The following is an 18748-nucleotide window of genomic DNA, read 5'->3' as shown; positions in this document are numbered from 1 at the left end:
TCCCCTCTCCCCTCTGGGTGGGTCCTTACCCATGCCCTCAAGGCTGTACAGAACTCCTCCTTTGCGGCTCTCCGCCCAACAGGCACCCCCATCCCCTGACAAAATTCCCTTAGCTGCACCACTGTATACTCTTCTAGGTCGGCTAGCTGGAACTCCATTTTCACAGGTGGGACCCAGATACACAAAGGGAAAATCACTGGGACGTAGGTAACAGTATTGGGTCAAAACAGGACTCTACACACTCAGGTTAGACAGTGGGGGTCAATTGATTAGGCCTGCATACGCAATAGGTGTCTAGTCTAATTGCGGAAGACTCTGTCTCACTGGAGGGTGCAGTATAGCCACAGGTCCTGATCCCACCCCTCGCCACCAAATGTAGGAACTAGGGTCACCAGTTCCACGGGGGATAGCCTAGCACGAGCAGGTAGGCACCCGAAAGCTTAGCTGTAAAGTGACCATACAGCACACACATCCACTGAGACAGGAAACGCACACAAGAACTGACACCACACCAGTGAGGTTTGAGTAAAAATCAATAAGTTTTATCTAAGTTCAAGGTTCAGGGTAATCAATAATCAAAGCATCAATGTCTCGACAAAGCATTTCATCAGAGGGGGGTGAGGGGAGCAATTCAATATTCACTGTACCATATCACCATAACCATTTCATTAAAGGATTACACATTTCATTACTCTGTAATATCTATTGCATCAGGTAACTGTAGGCATTCAGGAAATGCGGCAATTGGCAGGAGTAGAAAACACTTCCCTGAGCAGGAGTAAAACATGTCATTGAAGGTGAAACATTTCCTTAAGCAGGGTGAACATCTCATTAGGCAAGAGAACAAACATCACGTCAGGAAAAGCCAACATTTCATTAGGCCGGAATAACCATTGCATTAGGCATTAATAAACCACCCATCCGGCTAAAAATGAGCATTCCAGATATCTAGAATGGACCACTCATAAAGCGACAGGGTCTGGTGCTCCTCCTCCGGGTTTACAGTGAGCACCTTTTATTTTCCCACATTGTCTCTCTTATGTAGAAAGGTTACATTTACAACTAAAGTTTTTGTCACATTGAGAGCACGAGTCATTTCCTTTTTTAGCATTGTGGGTTCTCTCTTGTTGAATGAAACTGAATCTCCAGCAGACTCTTCCCTGGCATTTAGAACAATGATGAGGTTTTTTCTAGGTAAGTTCTCGCAGGTTGAGTGAGACCAGATTTCCGACTGAAACTTTTCCAGCATTCAAAGAGCTAATAAGGTTTATCCCCAGTGTGAGTTCTCTCATGTCTAGTGAGAGTTGTTTTCAATCTGAAGCTTTTGTGGCATTCAGAACACTGATACCGTTTATGCCCAGTGTGGTTTCGTTCATGCACAGTAAAGTTGGATTTCTGACTGAAGCTTTTACAGCATTCAGAGCACTGATAAGGTTTTTGCCCAGTGTGAGTTCTCTCATAGTAAGTGAGAGTTATTTTCCGACTGAAGCTTTTCTGGCATTCAGAGCACTGATAGGAGTTTGAGCCCAGTATGGATTCTCTCATGTTGAGTTAAACCGGATTTGTGATAGAAACCTTTTTGGCATTCAGAACACTGATACGGTTTCTGCCCAGTGTGGGTTCTTTCATGCACAGTAAGGTTGGATTTCTGACTGAAGCTTTTCCGGCACTCAGAGCACTGGTAAGGTTTTTGTCCAGTGTGAGTTCTCTCATGTTCAATTAAACTGGATCTCTGACTGAATCCTTTCCGGCACTCAGAGCACTGGTAAGGTTTTTGTCCAGTGTGGGTCCTTTCATTTACAGTAAGGCTGGATTTATTACTGAAACTTTTACAGCATTCAGAGCACTGATAAGGTTTTTGTCCAGTGTGAGTACTCTCATGGTGAGTGAGAGTTATTTTCCGACTAAAGCTTTTCTGGCATTCAAAGCACTGATACCGTTTATGCCCAGTGTGGGTTCTTTCATGCTCAGTAAGGTTGGATTTCTGACTGAACCTTTTCTGGCATTCAGAGCACTGATACGGTTTTAGTCCAGTGTGAGTTCTTTCATGACGAGTGAGACCAGATTTATGACTGAAGCTTTCCCTGCATTCAGAGCACTGGTAAGGTTTTTGTCCAGTGTGGGTCCTTTCATGTACAGTAAGGCTGGATTTATGACTGAAGCTTTTACAGCATTCAGAGCACTGATAAGGTTTTTGCCCAGTGTGAGTTCTCTCATGGTAAGTGAGAGTTATTTTCCGACTGAAGCTTTTCTGGCATTCAGAGCACTGATAGGGGTTGAGCCCAGTATGGATTCTCTCATGTTGAGTTAAACCGCATTTGTGATAGAAACCTTTGTGGCATTCAGAACACTGATACGGTTTCTGTCCAGTGTGGGTTCTTTCATGCACAGTAAGGGTGGATTTCTGACTGAAGCTTTTCCGGCACTCAGAGCACTGATAAGGTTTTTGTCCAGTGTGAGTTCTCTCGTGTTCAATTAAACTGGATCTGTGACTGAATCCTTTCCGGCACTCAGAGCACTGATAAGGTTTTTGTCCAGTGTGGGTCCTTTCATGTACAGTAAGGCTGGATTTATGACTGAAGCTTTTACAGAATTCAGAGCACTGATAAGGTTTTTGCCCAGTGTGAGTTCTCTCATGGTAAGTGAGAGTTATTTTCTGACTGAAGGTTTTCTGGCATTCAGAGCACTGATAGGGTTTGAGCCCAGTATGGATTCTCTCATGTTGAGTTAAACCCCATTTGTGATAGAAACCTTTGTGGCATTCAGAACACTGATACGGTTACTGTCCAGTGTGGGTTCTTTCATGCACAGTAAGGGTGGATTTCTGACTGAAGCTTTTCCGGCACTCAGAGCACTGATAAGGTTTTTGTCCAGTGTGAGTTCTCTCGTGTTCAATTAAACTGGATCTGTGACTGAATCCTTTCCGGCACTCAGAGCACTGGTAAGGTTTTTGCCCAGTGTGGGTTCTTTCATGTAAAGTGAGATTGGATTTGTGATTGAGGTGTTTCTGGCATTCGGGACACTGATGGGGTTTTTGTCCAGCGCTAGTTTTCTCATGTTTAGTGAGGTGGGATTGATAACTAAAGCTGTTCCGACAGTCATTGCTCTTATTCAAGTTGTTTGTTTCTCCAAGTTGGGTTTGTTCCTAGATACATGTCATTTTAAGACTGAATCTGATTTCTGATTGTGTACTTGTTTATGTTACAACTCAGCATTACATTCTAAAATACATTTCAGATGCTCTTCTTCACATTTGTATTTAACTAATGATAGTTTTTACCTGGAGATCATTTTCCTACCTTTAAAGGCACCGATCTAACTTGTCTTATACACTTTCACTGAGGAGACCCTTGTATTGATTAGGAGGCCTCTCATGGATTCCTTTTCCTCTCAAGTTTAATTAGTCTCATTTAGTGATTCTAGTTTATCACATTTGAATTAAGAGTTTTAAAAGCACTGATAAGGTCCTTGGGGTTTAGTGTTTTCCTGTTAGGTATGTTTGTTCATACAAGTAATGACAGATGATTAGGGCATGCCAGGGTGGTTTATGAATTATCAATAGCGTAACACTGGCCCCTTTTATACTTGTTGTGCCAGTATATGCTTTTTTGCTCAGTGGCTAAGACAGGTACATGATCGACTTTGGAAGTTACAGGACCCTTTAAAACTACTCGGATCGACCCAAGAGACAGAGTTGGTGGGGGAAAATCTTCCTGTATTGGAAATGATAATCCAGCATCTTTGCTGTAACGACATCTGAGAAAGCGTATTTACAATGACTTTCTTTTAAACAACCTTTTCTCTCCTCTCATCTTCAGGAGACAGAGACAAAAGCTTGGGCTTGTAAACCGAGGATATTAGTCTTTTATGACGGTTCTGTCACATCACAACACGTCTACGGATACTGATCTGTTGGGGAGGGTTTGCGTCTCCAAAGCATTTCTCATAAACCATCAAACAGAATTTACAGAACTGAGTTTTCTCAAGTGCACTGCTTGTCGAGCAATTGCGGTCAATGTTCTCCTTAATCTCAGTTACTGACACTTGGTAAACATTGATGATCCTTTTACTTTAGGGATTTGACAACTTTCACATTCACCAGTTTCTTCCGCTCCAACATCCTCACCATTCCTGGCACATAGAATGTGTTTCTTCTCTAGTGCTCAAGAATGTTTTAACTTTCCTTGAAATAATCCTTTTTGTTGTGTTTCTCTAAATGTAAACCTTCTTTTTTCTGTTCATGCTTCTATTACCTGTAGAAATGAAGTCAGAGATTGTAAATGAAAACTAAGAAAAAATATTTGGGACCTTATACTTTGCACAAAGAAAGTATTGACAAAAACAAGATAGGAAATCAGTTGAGTTGCATTTTTGATAGTGGTGAAACAGCTCTGGGACACTGTGTAGATCGGGAGCTTCGGTTTACTGGAGCTCATGGATGTGAGAGAAAACGTAATTAATATTTCAGAAAGAAACACAAGTTGCACATATATTGTGACACATTTTCTCAGAAGCAGCCAACACTATCAATTTACTAGTGATCTAGGAAGGGACATTTTATTGAACGAACGAATTCGCCTTTGCTGTAATCACTGCTTTAAATGCCACTGTAGACTGACGCTGTGTCCCTTTAGCTCAGTGGAATTCACTATTTCAAATTGTGCAGATGAAAAGGACTTACTTGGTGGCCCAGAACTCATCACACTCCTCCGACAGGACCCAGGCACTGCAACACCTGAAAAAGAGAAAAAAACAGCACAACAGTAAAGGAAACGAAAAAGGGTCTAGAAAAGAAAAACACAAAACAGAAGAAAGAGAAAAAAGGCTATCTTCCACTCTCACCACATGTTCCAGCACAGGGAACTGTGCAGCAGATGCGTGTGAACCCATAAGTTACTTCTAAACACAGTGCCAACAAGGTCAGCACCAGGTGCGGCTCCACCGGTTGCACCACCCTAAAGCCAGCCTTGTGTGCATGTGTGTCCACACACATATACTGTGTCTTTTGCTTGTAGTAGATAAGACAGAAAAGGATAGTTTAGCGGGACGTAAAGAGATGGAAGTCAGATCCAGAGATGAAAGATGCTGAAAGAACGGACAGAGGGAGGATAGTATCACATGGTGTAGAGGAGGAGACAAATGTGAGCATAGTTAAAGTACTGCTGGGAAAAACTGACTAAAAAGGAACTGGACCTGCACTACACCCCCCAACATGTTCCAGGAGGAATGTGGCTCCATTATATTATTATCAGAAGTTTGATAACAACAAGAATAGTGCACAGTGGGAGTCAAATGTTGAAGTGAAGAGACAAAAAAACAGAGATCAAGAAAGGGAATAGAGAAAGAGGGGAAAAGGAAACTTAGAGTTATAGGAATCCTTACCTGACAGTTATGTTATATTTTGTTCCTCCGAGGGTCGCAGCCACGCTGCACTGCCGGGTCATCCCAGAATACCTTGAAAGGAAGTAAAGAAATAGTTTTGCGTCAGACGACTATCACACTTCATCACATTTTACAAATAACCGTCCTGAAATTACAAAACAAAAGAATCTCTTGTTCTCTGGAGGCCATTGTGAAGCAAATATGGGTATGAATAAATACTTCTTTGTATCACCAAGAACCATGATCCCTTGCTGGAAAAGGTCTCTGTGAATATGGAGTGCACCCACAGTCTCAGAGAACAAACCCTAACAATCCAGTCCACTTATTCATAACCCCCATCTTTCCATTTACAGACCATGAAACTTGCAAATCAAAACAATCTGGTTTGCACAGGTATGTTAATGTCCTCATACATAATTCTGCCCCGTTAATAAATCAGTCAACCAGACTCTTAGATTTATACAAACCATGCTCTTGGAGCAACTGCAATTCAAGTTCAAGCTGATGCATTGTTCGAACGCTGAGCAATGGAAGCAACACAGCATCAATGTGTTGGTGCTTTTTATCAATAACTTATCTGAAGGGATGATGTGGAGGGTCAGCATAAATAAATCCTTCACGAGACAAAGCTTGGAACATTGAAATGTTGAGACCTCCATTGAAGACAACGGAGAGAAGCAGCCTATACAACCTGATATAGGCCTGCTGCTCACAACATTACAATGTCCTAATACACAGCCTCTGCCTCTCCAAAATACATGGATTGGGCAGGAGAAAGCAAAGGATAGAGCCTGAAGCAGGGCACAGAGGAGACCCCCCTTCCTCCTCCCATAGCACGCAGTGCCACTTGCATCTCGGAAGGAGGGGGGGTCCTGCTCATCTCCTACATCTCCCGACTCACCTGAATGATGAAAAGCAGTTTAGCCGAGCCCAGGGAGAACCAGCGGCCGACTTCAGCCTCCTTTCACAGCTATTGCTGTGAATGTTCAACAATTAACCACTGTGGGTATCAGAGGTGTTTCAATCCCCTCGGTCTCTGGGACACTTTTGTTTTATTAATTAACACATTCTGCCTCATTGGGTGTAGGAAGGTGGCTACCTGACTATGGTTACCCCGAATTTTTGCCTGTGTTTAGCTGTTTTTTTTTACTTAGTTGACCTGGTTCCCTGCTAATCAGGGCCCCAGGCCATCTGCTCTCTCTGTAAAATGGATTCCATGTACCCTAGGTACATACCACAATTGGAAATGGACTCCTTGTCAGCCCCTGTATAATGCACTATAGGTGCCCAGGGCATAGGGGCCACCAAGGCCTACCAGGGGCTGCAGCATATCTTTTGCCACCCCTGGCTGGTTCTTAAATTGACACAACTGGCTGATCACTCAGCTGGGGTAAGGTGGTGTAATCACCCCTTGCTTAGATGTAGTATACCTATATCTAAACCTATATCTGGACACCTCTAAACCTGTGAGCCACTCCTATAGAAGGCCTCATCAATCCTGGAGGCAGAGTGCGTGGTTTTATGTGAGATGGAGCTCTAGCATGAGCTGAGCCTGTCTGCAGCTGTCGGGAACAACTCCCTAAGCTGTTTCAGGATAATGCCATACCATATACTCTTAAGTGCCTTATAATCCTCGCGGTTAAATAGCAACTTTGGTTTGGCTTTATCAAAACATGTCGTGTAAGGTGTCATACGATTTGGAATACTATCCCCTCGCCAGTTCTGGCGACGGGGATAGCATTCCACCCCTCTAGAGGGGTAGGACATGTTGCTTTACCTAAATGCGGTTAATTTCTCCAAAGACCTTAGATCCACAAAATGGATGCCTCTGCCACAGACAAATGTCTGGACCCCTGCAGCTGACCGAAACTCGGCCAAATGGGTCCTGGACAAAGGGTTTCCTGTCACAGGAGGGTGTCACCGCCCTCCAGACAGGAGATAGTGGATTGTAGCAGGGAGGTTTGAAAGAAACCAGACACTGCTTGGGGCGCACAAGGCTGCCCCTTGCATAATCCGGCCAAACCGGTTCTGGGGCACTCCAGCCCTCGTGCCAGGGCGGCCTGGATCAAAGGAAGGGGGTGTATCCACCCACTTCCTGGGTCCCACCCATAGGGGGGGACCTAGCAGGTAATCACGCCCCCCAGATTCGAATAAGAGTGGGAGCAGTGCCAATGCACATCAGATTTCCTGGAAGAAACATTAGAAACGAAACTCTGGACCCTTGGACCTCCATCTCAACGTGGAAGCCCGAAGAATCTCCCTTGTGGTCAAGGAGTGACCACCCTGCAGCAGCAGGCACCATCCAGCCCTCGACGTCTACTTAGTTGCAGTTCCCGCCGGAACTCGAGCGACTGAGATCGACGAGATCAAGCTTGCCTGCCTTCCAACAGCCCGATCCACAGTCCCTGCAGAGCTGAGACCCGTGGAGGCGACCGGAAGCGTGGGGCACGCCATCTTGAATTAACCACGAGACGCTGACCGTGCAGCCCACGAGTGACCCTCGAAGCTGTGCACCGGGGTTTGAGAAGCCCCCCCCCCGAGCTACTCTTGAGCCGAAGTTCAGCCCTCCACACTCGACGAGTGCTGCGTGGGGCCCTTCTGCTCCATTTGGCTCAACGCGTTGGCCCGGTCACTTGCCAGCCGACTAGTGGTCCCTGTGCTGATGAAACTACAAAGAAGACTCGTGAATCTGGTTGCTCCAGGTCCACACCAGCTCCCCTGAAAAGGAGCCCCCACTCTGACCTTCCTGGTTCGAGTGAGAAGCAATCTCCCGGTTCCGCGTGGATTGCTCTTGCCAAGTGTTGTTTGCTCCAAACTTGAAGCCGACAGCGCCGACGGTGAGAGCCTGCGTGGGACAGATCGTGACCTGCTCCTGGACGTCACAGATGCCCCAGAGCCCACGTGACAGCGGAGAGAAGCTCCTCGATGACCACCTGATTGCGCCCGACATTGCCTGGTTCCGTCCTGGTTCCACCCTGGTCACTGCTGAGTGACCCAGACTCTGTCCCCTCTGCTTTCAGGTACCCTTCAACTTGAGTCCACCCTTGGACTCCACCGGACACTTCATCTTTAACCCGCCTGCAGCCCTTTCAGCTTCAAGCACCAAGAGCCTGCGTGTCAAAACCCGACGCCACTTCGACCCTGTGCACCCACTTCCTGTGGGTGAGGTAACTTTGCTCCGCCGGTGTTCCCACACTGGTGCACATCTCTAGGGTCTGTGTGTTAAGTTTTGTTCCTCAAGGTTCAGCGGAAGTGTCCTTAAACTTTAACTTTACAACTTTTACGCACCATTGGTTAACATTGGTGCATGCGTGCGCTTTCCGCACATCTCCCGAATCCCGAGGGCCATTCCCGACTTCAGCATTGCTTGTCTTGACTGCTCCCAGCGATTCCCTAGGCCCTAGGCCTAACCACTGCTCGAGTGGCATCTCTTATACCACTTGTTTAGTATATGGTTTGAGTGGCCCCCTGCCCTCATCCATAATTGTGCAACTTTGTATGTTTAAACAGTGCTTTTGATTTAACGCTTGTGCCCCTTTATTCATAAAGAATACTGGGGATTGTTTTTAGTAATAAATACATATATTTTTATAATATATACTTGTGTGGTGTCCTTTCATTTGGTACTACAGGATTGTATGTGGTAAAACAGCTCGCTTAACACGACCTCTTAAGTTAAGCCTTTAGGCTGCTTAGTCCATGCTACCCCTAGGATAGCTTGTCTAATAAGGATGACTTACAACCAGACACCATAAGGGATTGTTTGGTCTGATAATAGGTGGTTCCAGAATTGGAAACATCACCTATCAGGCTAACTTCTCACATTGGTGAGCAGCGGTGCGGATTTGAGCTTGCTGTTGTTTTACCATTGCAATCTTTGTATCAAATTGAAAGATCACATCAAGTACCTCTAGGTACATATAAATCAAAAGCTTAGCATATTAAGTTCTACTGAACTTAGTAGTTGTAGATTAAAGGGAGTAGCACACCCTGACTACAACTCACTAGCAAGGTACAGTAGGAAAACACTTAGTGTAGGTAAGTGCACCACTTACACCTCACTAGCAGTCATGTCTGACACAGGAAAAGTCTCAGGGTCTACTCCTGTGACAGTTGACCTTACCCAGGCAACTTTCAGCTATGACAAACTAACCCGAAAGGACTTGGTTGCCTTGTGCAAATCAAGAGGGTTAAAAAGGGGCAGAAGCCCCACCTGCCAAATCCTGGTAAGCATCCTAGAGCAGGATGACTTAGAAAGGGCAAAGTAAGCTTCCCTAGAGACAGGAAATGGAGGGAACCCCCCTGTAACTGATCCCCCTCAGGAGGAAGATGAAGAAGGAGAAGAGGGAGATGAGGACTCAGATGTTGAGGACACAGAAGACCAGGATCAGAGGGGTAGCCAGGTCCAAGTTGCCAGGCTTAACCAGGCCAACTTAGACCTACTAGGGAATGGAGAGGGCCAGCACCTCCCCAGGACCTATAACATTCTCCCAGGCAACAGAAGAGTGAGATCTCCCTCAGGGGACTCTCATATTTCTAGTGCCTCAAGGGAATCACAGAGAGGCATGACTGCTTCTCAAAAGCTAGAGCATAGGGCCAGAATGAGGGCTGTCAAACTCCAGATAGAGAGGGAGGAGGTAGCCTTGGCTCAAGCTAGACTTGCCTTGGCAAGAGAGCAAAAATTGTGTGGCTTAGATGCCACTGGTGGCAGCAATATTCCTAAAGAGAAACCCAGGTCCTATGATAGTAGAAACCTGACAAAGATTGTGCCCCCCTACAAGGAAGGGGATGACATCCACAAATGGATAACTGCTCTTGAGAGAGCCTGCATGGTACAGCAGGTTCCTGAGGAACAGTGGGCAGCAATCTTATGGTACTCCTTTTCAGAGAAAGGGAGAGATAAGCTCCTCACTGTTAGACATGAGGATGCAAACAATTACAAAGTCCTGAAGAGTGTTCTGATAGATGGGTTTGGCTTAACCACTGAACAGTACAGGTTGAGGTTCAGAGACACCCAGAAGACACAGACTCAGGACTGGACTGATTTTGTTGATTGTGCAACTAAGGCTCTGGAGGGTTGGCTACATGGCAGCAAAGTACATGACTTTACAGGATTGTATAATTTGATTATGAGGGAGCAGATCCTAAGTAATTGTCAGAACCAGCTCTTACACCAGCACCTGGTGGACTCTGATCTGACCTCTCCCCAAGAATTGGGAAAGAAGGCAGACAAATGGGTCAGAACCAGGATTAGGCCTAAGAATCAGGACAGTAACCAGAAGAAGGAGTCTACCAAGCCTCAAGATAAGGGTGGGGATAAAAATAAAGAAAAGACTTCCCCAGGGCCCCAAAACTCCAAGGATGGGGGTGGGTCCCAAGACACTTCTTCAACTGAGAAAAAGCCTTATTGTTATGCCTGTAAACAGGTTGGGCATTACAAAACAGACAACTGTTGTCCCAAGAATAACAATAAAGAAAACATACCTCCAAAGCCAGCTCCAACACCTCCTGTTACTGTCAGCAGTAATCCCCCAGGAAGTGGGAGCACACCCAGGAATCTGGGTGGGTTTACTTTTGGAGCCCAGGAGGACCCTGGCCTATCCAGGTCCCCATCCCCAAATGATCTTGTTTATGAGACTGGCAGGGGGTTTGCCAACTTCTCTGATTGCCCAAATACTTTGAGCAAATATAGACAAGAACCCATCATCAATGGTTTGAAAGTTGAAGCTTTTAGAGACACAGGGGCTAGCATCACCATGGTGGCTGACTGTATAGTCCCCTCTAAGCAACTTTTACCTGGTGCCACATACCAGGTAACAAACATTGATGGCATCAAAACAAATCATCCCATGGCAGTAGTAAGTCTCAGCTGGGGAGGTGTCATTGGCCCAAAGAGAGTGGCAGTGTCATCAAACTTGCCTGTAGACTGCCTACTTGGTAACGATTTGGAAATCTCAGCCTGGGCTGAGGTTGAACAGGAAATCCATTCTAGAATGGTAAATTCCAATGGAAAGGTTAGTGGGGCTGTAATGGCTACTGCCCCAATCCAAGATGTCCTTCCTGAAAAGGTTGGTAGGGCTGAGTAACTCTCTGCCCCATCTCTAGCAAAAGCTCTTCCTGAACAGAATAGCAAAGCTGTTATGATAACAGCAGAAACCCAAACTGAGTCTCCTCCTGAAAAGGTTGGTGGGGCTGTGATGGCCACAGCCCAAACTCAAACTGATATGTGTGTTGTGAAGCCTGAAATGATGGATAACTCCACACAAACTGAGAGCATGGAGGAGGAAGAGAAATCTCCCCCTCACCAGACTTTAGGACAGGATCAGCCTCCTCAGGGAATTGATCTTACCCCTGATGAAGGAGCTGCCCCAGAGGTGGTTGGGCCTAGCCTGACAGAACCTCTGATGTCAGTGGACCCTTCTCAGGTGGGACCCAGTCTGGAGCAGGTAACCTGCCCCTCTCTACCTTGCCTTAGCCAGCCTAGGGCTGCAGAGGACAAGAAGGACAGTGAGACCCAGAGGGCCCCCTGTCAAATAAAGCACCCCCATCAACAGATTAGGGGCACCAAAACTAGTAGCCCTAGTGAGGTGAAAACTTTAAAAACTCCTGAGGGAGCCCCCTTAAAAACAGTTAGGGACCTCCCACAGATGGATTCTGTTGGGCACAGCCAAACCTGGGACCCAAAGGGCCCAAACCTGAACTGTCCCTCCAGCAAGCCAAACAGAGGGACCCAGCCTCCAGCTTTAGGTAGCCAGAGGTTGACCCTGAGAGCACAGTGCAACTCAGTTAAAGAAAGAAAGGCACACATGGTGGAAGATAATTGGAGGAAGCTAAGCCCTAAATTAGTAGAGCCTCACTTCAATACTCCATATCCAAACCAGCCTTTAACTTTGCATAAACACACCCAAGGTAGTGATTCCCTATGGTGGAGACCCACTAATACCCCAAGGGTGAGGGACTGCTTAGTGGACCATGAGACAGGGGGTACCCATGCTAGTGCAGGTACTTCCTTATATGGCCACTCAGGCAATATAGGCTTACCTGTCCAAGGATAGCCTTATCTCCTTTCGTTTGGGGGGGGTTATGTAGGAAGGTGGCTACCTGACTATGGTTACCCCGAATTAGTGCCTGTGTTTAGCTGTTTTATTTACTTAGTTGACCTGGTTCCCTGCTAATCAGGGCCCCAGGCCATCTGCTCTCTCTGTAAAATGGATTCCATGTACCCTAGGTACATACCACAATTGGAAATGGACTCCTTGTCAGCCCCTGTATAATGCACTATAGGTGCCCAGGGCATAGGGGCCACCAAGGCCTACCAGGGGCTGCAGCATATCTTTTGCCACCCCTGGCTGGTTCTTAAATTGACACAACTGGCTGATCACTCAGCTGGGGTAAGGTGGTGTAATCACCCCTTGCTTAGATGTAGTATACCTATATCTAAACCTATATCTGGACACATGTAAACCTGTGAGCCACTCCTATAGAAGGCCTCATCAATCCTGGAGGCAGAGTGCGTGGTTTTATGTGAGATGGAGCTCTAGCATGAGCTGAGCCTGTCTGCAGCTGTCGGGAACAACTCCCTAAGCTGTTTCAGGATAATGCCATACCATATACTCTTAAGTGCCTTATAATCCTCGCGGTTAAATAGCAACTTTGGTTTGGCTTTATCAAAACATGTCGTGTAAGGTGTCATACGATTTGGAATACTATCCCCTCGCCAGTTCTGGCGACGGGGATAGCATTCCACCCCTCTAGAGGGGTAGGACATGTTGCTTTACCTAAATGCGGTTAATTTCTCCAAAGACCTTAGATCCACAAAATGGATGCCTCTGCCACAGACAAATGTCTGGACCCCTGCAGCTGACCGAAACTCGGCCAAATGGGTCCTGGACAAAGGGTTTCCTGTCACAGAAGGGTGTCACCGCCCTCCAGACAGGAGATAGTGGATTGTAGCAGGGAGGTTTGAAAAAAACCAGACACTGCTTGGGGCGCACAAGGCTGCCCCTTGCATAATCCGGCCAAACCGGTTCTGGGGCACTCCAGCCCTCGTGCCAGGGCGGCCTGGATCAAAGGAAGGGGGTGTATCCACCCACTTCCTGGGTCCCACCCATAGGAGGGGACCTAGCAGGTAATCACGCCCCCCAGATTCGAATAAGAGTGGGAGCAGTGCCAATGCACATCAGATTTCCTGGAAGAAACATTAGAAACGAAACTCTGGACCCTTGGACCTCCATCTCAACGTGGAAGCCCGAAGAATCTCCCTTGTGGTCAAGGAGTGACCACCCTGCAGCAGCAGGCACCATCCAGCCCTCGACGTCTACTTAGTTGCAGTTCCCGCCGGAACTCGAGCGACTGAGATCGACGAGATCAAGCTTGCCTGCCTTCCAACAGCCCGATCCACAGTCCCTGCAGAGCTGAGACCCGTGGAGGCGACCGGAAGCGTGGGGCACGCCATCTTGAATTGACCATGAGACGCTGACCGTGCAGCCCACGAGTGACCCTCGAGGCTGTGCACCGGGGTTTCAGAAGCCCCTACCCTGAGCTACTCTTGAGCCGAAGTTCAGCCCTCCACAGTCGACGAGTGCTGCTTGGGGCCCTTCTGCTCCATTTGGCTCAACGCGTTGGCCCGGTCACTTGCCAGCCAGCTAGTGGTCCCTGTGCCGACGAAACTACGAAGAAGACTCGTGAATCTGGTTGCTCCAGATCCACACCAGCTCCCCTGAAAAGGAGCCCCCACTCTGACCTTCCTGGTTCGAGTGAGAAGCAATCTCCCGGTTCCGCGTGGATTGCTCTTGCCAAGTGTTGTTTGCTCCAAACTTGAAGCCGACAGCGCCGACGGTGAGAGCCTGCGTGGGACAGATCGTGACCTGCTCCTGGACGTCGCAGATGCCCCAGAGCCCACGTGACAGCGGAGAGAAGCTCCTCGACGACCACCTGATTGCGCCCGACATTGCCTGGTTCCGTCCTGGTTCCACCCTGGTCACTGCTGAGTGACCCAGACTCTGTCCCCTCTGCTTTCAGGTACCCTTCGACTTGAGTCCACCCTTGGACTCCACCGGACACTTCATCTTTAACCCGCCTGCAGCCCTTTCAGCTTCAAGCACCAAGAGCCTGCGTGTCAAAACCCGACGCCACTTCGACCCTGTGCACCCACTTCCTGTGGGTGAGGTAACTTTGCTCCGCCGGTGTTCCCACACTGGTGCACATCTCTAGGGTCTGTGTGTTAAGTTTTGTTCCTCAAGGTTCAGCGGAAGTGTCCTTAAACTTTAACTTTACAACTTTTACGCACCATTGGTTAACATTGGTGCATGCGTGCGCTTTCCGCACATCTCCCGAATCCCGAGGGCCATTCCCGACTTCAGCATTGCTTGTCTTGACTGCTCCCAGCGATTCCCTAGGACCTAGGCCTAACCACTGCTCGAGTGGCATCTCTTATACCACTTGTTTAGTATATGGTTTGAGTGGCCCCCTGCCCTCATCCATAATTGTGCAACTTTGTATGTTTAAACAGTGCTTTTGATTTAACGCTTGTGCCCCTTTATTCATAAAGAATACTGGGGATTGTTTTTAGTAATAAATACATATATTTTTATAATATATACTTGTGTGGTGTCCTTTCATTTGGTACTACAGGATTGTATGTGGTAAAACAGCTCGCTTAACACGACCTCTTAAGTTAAGCCTTTAGGCTGCTTAGTCCATGCTACCCCTAGGATAGCTTGTCTAATAAGGTTGACTTACAACCAGACACCATAAGGGATTGTTTGGTCTGATAATAGGTGGTTCCAGAATTGGAAACATCACCTATCAGGCCAACTTCTCACATTGGGGCAAACAGTGTAATGACCTTATAGTCAGCCATAGCAGGCAATACTGCCCATTAAAGGACCGCTCCCTTGGTAAAGGCCCTTGCCTTTAGAGCTACAACAAGGTTCAAAGCTATATTAAAGGTTTCAAATAATTACTGAAGGCATAAATAAAAAAGGTTACTCAGTCAGAGAAATAATTATCATAATATTTGCAGGAGAATCACATAAAGGGAACCTCTAAAGTATATCAAAAGCCAGAATCAGAACTAACTCTAACTGTAAAGTCAATAGACAGACCACAACAACAAATGTGTGCCAAGAAATAAGAAAAAGTTTTTTTATAATATCAAATAGCAAACTGACATAGAATCTGCTTAGTTGGAAATCAAGGAAAAGTTCTTGAGTTTTTAGACAGAGAGAACACATTATTGACATGGTTCATGATGAGGTAAAAATGACAGCAATCAATTAATGTTCATGAAAACATGGCACAATAAAATGTAATTTAATAAACCACAAGTAACAAAATGAATAATTAATTGTGACTCTTTCCCAAAAAGCCAAAAGTCATTTTACAAGGTTATTCCCTAACATAATAACTGGATCTTAATCACAGTTTAAGTTTGTGGCCATTCATCATTGACCCAATTTGTACAGGAACATTTGCTGACAGCTTATTAGTTGTTTATTAGAAATGCCTACAACTTGGACTCCTTTCCCAAGAGGGGTGGGTTGGGAGCTCCTGTCAGTCTGACTATGGAACGTGTAGCACATTTAATGATTAAAAGTGATGCTGGATTCCCATTTACTTCTTCTACAAAAGGGCCACTCTGGGTGACCTCTAGGACTGCACCAAGCACGCAATCCTTCTCCCGTCTCAGGCACCGTCATTGTGTCTGATTCAGTCCAGTAGAAACTCCTAGTGTAGATGCAAGTTGTGGAAAATCCTTATTAATCACTAAAGGATTTTGTTGAAATCCTGAATTTGTTGAGAATTTGGCGTTCTAATCTGCATTGGGCTGTGGGACTATCTGGACTGAAGGCATGTTCCAATATACCTGCCTTTGATTCTGCATGCTCGGCACAGAGGCCAGTTGGGCTGGGACCATTGACTCAGACATCCCATTCGGTGCCATCTGATTCATGTTCCAGTTTCCCAGGTTCCTGCAAACATCGCACAGATCATGTCTTAGTCTGCACATTATTAGTGTTTGAGGTATTTAAATTGTCACTGTTAGTAAAACCTATACCCTAAGCGGGGCGGCACTGGCCGTAACGGGCTTCCGGTGTTTCCCCGGGAAGCTGGAACAGTGGGGACCGATTGTTAGGTGCTGGGAAACATATTGGTCACTGGGGGCTGGTTTTGCTGTGGTGTTGCTATATCACCCCCCAGCTACAAAAGAGGCAGGGATCTGCTCCGTCAAAATTGTCAGGCCTGGTTTGGGTTCCCAGTTTTGATCTTCTTCTTCTTAGTAAAAAAATTGTCACTAGAGTACTTTGGTTACATCCAGAATGTTGGTCTGCAGACCCTCACATTTTGCTGGATATGTGCACTAACCTCTGGATGCAACGCTAAATGATGCGTCCTCCTTTACCCGGTCTTCGACTTTGCAATATTGTCTGTAAATCTGCATTAATCTCTTGTAATATATAATAAAATATTTTGAGGCGCTTCACTCTGTGGCTCTCCAATTGTCCGGTTTACAAACAACTTACACTCATTTCACAAATCTCTTGGGACAAGAATTAATAAACTTAAACTCAGCTCTCGATCACCCAGCCTGGACGAACAGGTCTCATCTCCACTGCATCCCTCCTGGATAGGTCACCTTCTATGAACCACCCAAACACAGGACAGGCCTCACCTCATCTGCACCCCTGGACAGGCCTCACCTCCTCTGCTCCCCTGGACAGGCCTCACCTCCTCTGCTCCCCCGGACAGGCCTCACCTCCTCTGCTCCCCTGGACAGGCCTCACCTCCTCTGCACCCCAGGACAGGCTTCACCTCCTCTGACCCCTGCACAGGCCTCACCTCCTTTGCACCCCTGGACAGGCCTCTCCCCCTCTGTACCGCTAGACAGGCCACACTTCCTCTGCACCCCTGGACAGGCCTCACCTCCTCTGCCCACCTGGACAAGCCTCACCTCCTCTGCACCCATGGACAGGCCTCATCTGCACCCCTTGACAGGCCTCTCCCCCTCTGCACCCCTGGACACAGTCCTCACCTCCTCTGCATCCCAGAACAGGCCTCACCTCCACTGACGCCTGGACAGGCGTCACCTCCTCTGCACCCCTGGACAGGCCTCACCTCCTCTGCACCCCTGGACAGGCCTCTTCTCCTCTGCACTCCTGGACAGGCCTCACCTCCTCTGCTCCCCTGGACAGGCCTCACCTCCTCTGCACCCCTGGACAGGCCTCTTCTCCTCTGCACTCCTGGACATGCCTCACCTCCTCTGCACCCCTGGACAGGCCTCTTTTTCTCTGCACTCCTGGACAGGCCTCTCCTCCTCTGCCTCTCCTCTGGACAGGCCTCACCTCCTCTGCACCCCTGGACAGGCCTCACCTCCTCTGCACCCCTTGACAGGCCTCACCTACTCTGCACCCCTGGACAGGCCTCACCTCCTCTGCACCCCTGGACAGGCCTCACCTCCTCTGCTCCCCTGGACAGGCCTCACCTCCTCTGCACCCCTGGACAGGCCTCACCTCCTCTGACCCCTGCACAGGCCTCACCTCCTCTGCACCACTTGACAGGCCTCACCTCCTTTGCACCCCTGGACAGGCCTCCCCCCTCTGTACCGCTAGACAGGCCACACTTCCTCTGCACCCCTGGACAGGACTCACCTCCTCTGCCCACCTGGACAAGCCTCACCTCCTCTGCACCCATGGACAGGCCTCACCTCATCTGCACCCCTTGACAGGCCTCTCCCCCTCTGCACCCCTGGACACAGTCCTCACCTCCTCTGCATCCCTGAACAGGCCTCACCTCCACTGACCCCTGGACAGGCGTCACCTCCTCTGCACCCCTGGACAGGCCTCACCTCCTCTGCACCCCTGGACAGGCCTCTTCTCCTCTGCACTCCTGGACAGGCCTCACCTCCTCTGCTCCCCTGGACAGGCCTCACCTCCTCTGCACCCCTGGACAGGCCTCTTCTCCTCTGCACTCCTGGACAGGCCTCACCTCCTCTGTGTGGAAAAGTAAATTTTGCCATGTTCAGTGTCCCTACGCGTCCTCCATCATATGTTATCTGTGCATGATTAATATGCATATGTTATTCCCCATGTTTGATTAAAGACGCAATTATAGTTGTGTCCACCTCTAGTATGCCAGTTTCCAGTTCTCGTGAATAATACGAATATCAGGCCTATGTAAAGCTACGTTGCCACGTTTCTCAGTGTGCACGTTAATGCATTGTAAAGTCCCCGTTTCTAGGCCTCAAAAGGGCCTGGACACCAGATTCAGCTCCTGTCCCCTGAAGCCTCGCTGAGGAGCGATACAGCCCCCACCTGTATCCTCGACCCTTCACTTATTTCCTGCATCGCAGTGCCCGGCCCAGCTT

The 18748-nt window shown here is 47.8% G+C and overlaps 1 long non-coding RNA gene and 1 pseudogene across 1 annotated transcript; both read right to left on the bottom strand.

Moving 5' to 3' along the window:
• Nucleotides 1-566: 566 nt before the first annotated feature.
• LOC144806073 (uncharacterized) overlaps nucleotides 567-18748 on the bottom strand; it is a 107675-nt pseudogene continuing 89493 nt past the window's right edge.
• Nucleotides 4616-18250, bottom strand: LOC144806083 (uncharacterized). Its single transcript, XR_013605688.1, has 3 exons — nucleotides 18175-18250; nucleotides 5383-5454; nucleotides 4616-4735 (listed from the first exon to the last, which is right to left on the bottom strand). It is a non-coding gene; the product is annotated as an uncharacterized LOC144806083 (long non-coding RNA).

The sequence above is a fragment of the Lissotriton helveticus genome, assembly GCF_964261635.1.
Source record: "Lissotriton helveticus chromosome 1_1 unlocalized genomic scaffold, aLisHel1.1 SUPER_1_unloc_43, whole genome shotgun sequence".
Taxonomy (NCBI): domain Eukaryota; kingdom Metazoa; phylum Chordata; class Amphibia; order Caudata; family Salamandridae; genus Lissotriton; species Lissotriton helveticus.
Note: the sequence above shows the minus strand (reverse complement) of the source record. Positions and strands in the feature narration are given on the sequence as shown.